This window comes from Herpailurus yagouaroundi, unplaced genomic scaffold (assembly GCF_014898765.1).
Source record: "Herpailurus yagouaroundi ecotype Mexico unplaced genomic scaffold, PumYag 440, whole genome shotgun sequence".
Classification (NCBI taxonomy): domain Eukaryota; kingdom Metazoa; phylum Chordata; class Mammalia; order Carnivora; family Felidae; genus Herpailurus; species Herpailurus yagouaroundi.
In genome coordinates this window covers 157,447-163,446 of record NW_024412657.1, presented here as the reverse complement: position 1 = coordinate 163,446, position 6,000 = coordinate 157,447, and the positions used below count along the sequence as shown (strand labels likewise).

The 6,000-nt window shown below is 60.2% G+C and overlaps 1 protein-coding gene across 2 annotated transcripts in view; it reads left to right on the top strand.

The window, feature by feature from the left end:
* Positions 1 to 1,345, top strand: part of CAMSAP1 (calmodulin regulated spectrin associated protein 1) — a 59,600-nt gene extending 58,255 nt beyond the window's left edge. For both annotated transcript variants that reach the window (XR_005787132.1, XR_005787131.1), the window contains exon 19: positions 239 to 1,345. The gene's annotated coding sequence lies outside the window, so the exon portion shown is untranslated. The remainder of the gene's footprint in view (positions 1 to 238) is intronic.
* The last annotated feature ends 4,655 nt before the right edge of the window (positions 1,346 to 6,000 follow it).

The following is a 6,000-nucleotide window of genomic DNA, read 5'->3' as shown; positions in this document are numbered from 1 at the left end:
TACCCGTCCCCCCCCCCCCCCCCCCCCCCCCGTGCCGGCCGGCTGTAATCCTGTGGGGGTCACAGGGCTGAGGCTCGGTCTCGGGTCAGGGTGTTTGAATGTCGTTAGGAAAGGAATTCAAGTTGGGGGAACCTTGTTCGTTTGAGAAACTGTATGATATTTATTGATTGTGTCTACTGCCAATGTTTATATCCAGTTCTAAGATTTCTGAAAAAAATTCTTGTTCTTTGCTGCTCAGAAAACGTTTACTGAAAACCCCAGTTCACTAAAAGCACTGAAATCTGCAAAGTCTGTCTCCTACTAAGATGACGTTTACAGACGTGATGGTTTTCTGCCACGCAATCATGAGGACGGTGAGTGGTGCCATCAGCCGGCCTTCGCCTCATTGGAAATAGACGAGCGGAGCAGGTGACCGCCATCGCTCCCGGAGTTTGGGATTGCGCTCTGATGATTTGTTCACTTTAATAAAGACAGATTTTGGTACAGTAAACCAGTGTTCACTCTGAGCATGTTTCTCTTGAGAGGTGACGCGCTAAGCCGACGGTCCCTTTGGCGGCCGTATCGCTCCGTGACTTGTCTTGATTCTTGTTCCGAAGAGCAGTAGGCCCCGAGAGGAGTGCGCGGCTCCTCGTCCAGATTGATAATCTTGTTCGTTGGGCCTTTAAAAGCGGCGTAAGTGGTCATTTGCGGTGGAGCGGCTTTGGGTTCTCTCCACGTTGGTCCAGACGGTCGTGTCGCTAACGCTTCTCCGGACCAGATGCTCCCGGGAGACCGGCCTTCGGCCCCGCCGGGTGTGCGCCGCGGCTCCCCTCTGCCTGGCCGTCGCGTGGTCGCAGGCCTGACGCCGTGTGATGGACCAGCTGCTCTGAGCCTTGACCCGACGGCCAGAAGATTCCGGAGTCACGTTAGTTTTGCACATGTCTTCTTGGGAGTGTTACTTGAATCTGTGTTGAACTGTAGAGACGCCGAAGATCCGTAGGAAAAGTTAGGCAAACGTAGCTGCTCCCTAACTGTGGGTGGAGTACGAGGTAAGTGAGCCCCGTGCCTCAGGGAGGGGGGAGCAGGCTACAGACCCCGAGGGGGGGGCTGTGGGCCTCCCTCCCGCTTCCCCCGTCTGCGCCCCCGTCTTCCGAAGATTCGTCTGTAAGTACCGTGTCCGCGGCAGCCGCGTCCTGCGAGTGGGTCGTGGAGGCCGCCTGGGCCGCAAGCCGAGTGCTCGGAAAGGGTCCTGAGTGAACTTGTTCTCCTGTGCTTCTCGCTGTATGTTCGATATTCTCTTATCCTATTTATTTTAAGAAAGCACCGAGATGTAATAAAGTAATTAATTTGCTTTTTAGTAATCACACATGTGTGAGGTTGTTGTGGCTCCTTCTGTGGGTCGGCGTCTTTTGAGGAGTTTCGCGTCGTTAGTTGACCAACACGCTTCTCGAAAAGCACCTCCTTCTGGCCCGTCGGGTGGGGAGGCCTCCCAGCTGCTTCCTCTGCGAAGTCAAAACGTGCGACTGCGTCGCCGCCGGTTTCGACGTGGCCGCGCGGAGCGAGTGGGGTGGGATTGTTCTCTACGGAGACGCAGGGGTGCTCCCGGCGGAGAGCTGGGCGGTCGTTCCCACCAGACTGATGGGAAAGTTCAGGATCTCTCGGTGTGGCGAGTCAGCCTCTGGGGTGCCCTGACCGTCGTGGGCATGCTCTGTCGGTCACGGCAGCCGACGTGTGTGCTTAAAGGGCCGGTAGGCGCCCTCTGGGTTCTTTGTGCGCCGAATGGTGTGGCGGGCGTTTTTACTATGGAAAGTTTCGGACACACGGGATGCGTTTTGCGGTCGAGATTTTCGTCTCTTTGGGCCCGATGCGGCAGGCGTTGTTTTTCAGTTTCTAGGATTGCACTGGTAGCTCTGTGAATGTTTCACGCTCGCCAGCGCCCTTCTGGGGCTTGCGTCCTGTTGTAAATTCTTACCGTGCAAATGTGCGTCTCGTATTGCCACTCGTCTGCCTGTAGAGAACTTAATTTTGTAACAAAAGCGTTGAGCAAATGATGGAACGTGCGAAGTTTAAGTTCTTGGTCTTGACACAGAGTCCCGGGGGCCCAAGAGGGTGGATGTTTGAGATCAATGACACTGGAGTGGGTGAGTCCCGTGGTGACGTTTATCTCGTGCCCATACACAGGCGTGCACAAGTGTTGTGGGTACAGATGTGTGTGCGTACAGGTGCCCTCAGGCCCGTCGGCCCCGTGTCCTCAGTGTGCCACACCAGGGCCGTCTCTGGTCTGGTCTTGCAGCCCCCCGAGCTGCCCTCAGTGAGGCGGAGGGGGCGGGAGTCGGGGGGGGGGGGGCTCTCAAGTCGGTCCTTGGCTGCATTTGCAACTGTGGTTGTCACTCGGACGGGAAAGTATTTGCTGAAAGAAACTTTCCCTTTGGAATGAACTTGCGTCGCCTTCGATGATCGGTGCCGGCTCCTTCCGTGGGATGGGGTCTGAACGTCTTTGTGTCGGAGCGTGTGGCGCGTGGAAGGCTGTGGCTGCGTTTCTGCTCGCGTCCGTTCGCGTCGGTGGAGAAGCAGGTCGTGCCCAGGGTGGCGTCTTTTCTCAGCAGCTCGGGGCGCCTTGCTGTCTCCTCGATGGCGCCGGTGGGTCCTTACAGCGGCGTGAACAGTGGAGGGAAGCGATGCATAAACGCCACAGTCCAGGCCTGCACGCAGGCGCGAGGCTGTGACAGGCGTGTGTCGGGAAAACCTTCCTTGGCTGCAGAGACACGGCAACAGCATTGAAGCCGCTTCCCCGGAAGTGGGGTGGGGGCGGGTGTGTGTTGCCAGCCGGGGGCGCGAAGCCCCTGTCCTCTGCGCGGCTCCCGTGTTGGGGCCGTCAGGACACTCTACCCGCATTCTGTGCCGATGGCGCAGGCGACGGTGTCCTCAGGATGTGACGTGCCACCAGACCCAGGTGGACAGAAGGCCACGACGCCAGGCAAGAAACGATCTCGTGTCACCGCTCTCTCGTTCTAGAAAGAACCGGACAGACTGCCCCTCACTGTTGTACGTCATCACGAAGAGGAAGTGCTGTGGCTGGTCACAGCGCCATCTCACGTGGTGGGTCAAATGGACGGTGACGCGGTCTCGGGGTCGTCCGCAGCCAGAGGGCGCAGAGGGGCCGCCAGGGCCAGGGGCATGCCGGCTCGCTCGAGGCCCGCTGTCACGCGGCGGTTTCAGTCGAGCTGATGAGACTCCCTCGCCTGCAGATTTGCAGGAGGCGGGACTTACTTTTTGCCCTTTTATTCCAGATGACGTTTGTTTTCATTGTAAACCAATCCTTGTTCTTTTTTTTTGTTTTTCTTAAGGTTATTTATCTTGAGAGAGAGTCACGGGAAGGTCAGAGAGAGGGAGAGGGAGGGAGGAGAGAGGGAGAATCCCAAGCAGGCTCCCGCACCATCCGTGCAGAGCTGGACGCGGGGCTCGAACCCACGAACCGCGCGATGATGACCTGAGCCGAAACCAAGAGTTGGGCGCTTAACTGATTGAGCCTCCCAGGGGTCCCCCCGTTCTTTTTTTATCCTGAAGCAGAGCTCACCCACAGAAAAGTTAACGAATCCCAGCGTGCAGCCTGCTGCGTTTTCACAAAGGGCCTTTTTAGACTCATAAGTGAATGGTGCTCAGCCAAATCAGCCTCGTGCCAGAGCCGTGAGCTCTGAGTGCCCGGGAGAAGCCTCCGGAAGGGCTTTGTGGAGGGAGGGCCATGCTGTAAACAGCCCTCAAGTGACCTTAGCTGCCGAAAAGGGGGTGGCCCCCCAGAGAATCTGGGCGTGCTCCGGTTGTCCTGCCGACGCGCCTGTGGGCTCGACGTTGTGCCAGGCACGCGCGGCAGGCAGTGAGCGTTTGGGGCTGACCCGGCGAAAACCGCCCTCGGTAGGACAGGGAAGTGAAGAAGCAGAGAGTGGGAAGGAGGTGGGGGGTGATGTTCCCGGCGTAAGCAGCCGGTACTCGGGGGCGTCAGTGCTCCGGGGACGGACGGCCTGGTGTTGCAGGAAGCAGCGACGGTACTGACGCTTCCTGCAAAAACCTCCGTGCGTGGGGACCTCTGGCCCGCGGAGCGTTGTCCCGTGTTGACGTTGAACCGGCCCCGGGGCAGTGTGGCGGCAGGCGGTCGCCGAGGGTCCGCGGCCACCTCCCGGTGCTCCCGGCCCGGCCCCGAGGGATGGCGCTCCCGCTCCCCGGCCCAGCGCGGCGGAGGCTCCAGTCCTTCCGTACCAGGCTCCGGAACGCACATCTGGAAACCGTGCTGGAGGCTGGGTTTTCTTAACATGGGTTTGTTTTTTCAGTCTGAGGGTTTATACCCGGTTATTGACGGCGACGCCGCGATCCTGACCTGTTTGCTCCTAAATTAAAGCTGGTGACGCACCGCTCGTCTCGAAGGCCTGCAGGGGTAGCACACCGTCGCCTAGGATCGGGGTGCGGACGGCAGGCTCTGCCCGAAATGCGAGGCCGGGGCAGCGGGACCTCCCGCAAGGGTGGGCGGGTCCTGGAGCCCGCCGAGTCGGAGCGGGCGCTGGCTGGCACGGCCCACTCGGAGCTCTGCTCCTCGCCTGGGCTGGAAACGGATTCACTGAGTGAGACGGTCCCTGCTTGCCACGCTGTTAAATTTGACTTTGTTTACTTAAAACCTAACGGCTTCGGTGAAAGCATAAGGTGTAAATAGCTCCCAAGTGTGACGGGTGCCGGGAGCCATCTCTCCCCTCGCGGAGGGACACGGCTCCCACCGTCTCGGGCGCCCACAGGTGTGGATGCCGCACACGGGACGCGTCCAGCCCTCGTGGAGCTGCAGGGGCAGGAAGTACGGGGGCGTCAGTGGTCTCCAGGGGCACCCTTGTCTGAAGTGCGGCCAGCTAGGCCGGGCCACGGCACTGCGGCTGAGACCCGTGCGACCTGAGGGACGCTCGGTGGGGGTGGGGGGGGGGGTGGGCAAGTGCATGTCAGACCCGCGAAGCGGCCTGGGTGATGCAGTGCAGACCGCGTGGGGAGACGGGCCTGGAAGCCCGGGGTCTCCAGGGCTCGAGGGGAGGACGTTGGCGTGCTCCAGATCTCCGTGTTCCCGCCAGTGCCGAGTCTGCACAGCTCAGGGGTCGCGGGCCCCTGGCGTGCGGGCTCTTCCCGCGGCCGCTCTCGGTGCTGTGACTCCGCATCTCCCTGGTCACAGGAAAGCAGAGTGTGTTTTCACATCTTTGCTGGGTATTTTGGTTTTCCTCCCGGAAGATGCCTGTTCGTGTTTTTGCCTGTTTTTCTGCTGGGTTGTTTGCCTCTTTCTAATTAATTCCCGGCAGGTGAATTTCTGAGAGGTGACACACAGACGAGGACAAGTGTCCCATCCTGTGGCTTCTCACTGTCTGGTGTCCTGATCCACACAAGTTCCTCAGGTTCATGTGGCCTAGTTGCCGTGGTTCTCATCAGAGCTACCAGGACTTTAGGAAGGTATTTTGCAAATGAACTCGTGCAGCCTGTATCCTGGGCGTTTGCGTTTGGGTCCTTGTGCACCTGGAGCCGGCGTTCCTGGCCGCATAGGAGGGAGCAGCCCGGTCCCCGTTCTCTGCAGGAGCTTGAGGACCCGGAGCCCTTCGGAGCGCCCCGCACCCCCTTTCCCCGGCATCCTGCCTCTGCCGCGACGCAGCCGCGATGGGCTCTCCTGGCCTCTCGGTCCACGTGGGAGGCAGAGTAGCGGCCTCCTCTCCAGACCCTGGGACTGTGCTTGCTGGGTGACAAGGGGGTGGAAGGGGTAAGGCAGCCGACCTTGAGATGGGAGGCGACCCGGGTTGTCCTGTGAGCCCCGTGTGCTCACGGGTCCTCAGAGGTGCCAGAGGGAGGCGGGAGAGAGAGATGCGGCAGCAGCGGAAGGGCTTTGACGGTGGAGGGAGGGACCGGGCAGCGGACCCTCCCTCCCCGGGGGCCTCCTGGAAGGAGTGGGCGTCACGCAGGGAGACCGGCCTCGTGGCTCCGACGGTACGGAACTGTGAAGGCGGGGCG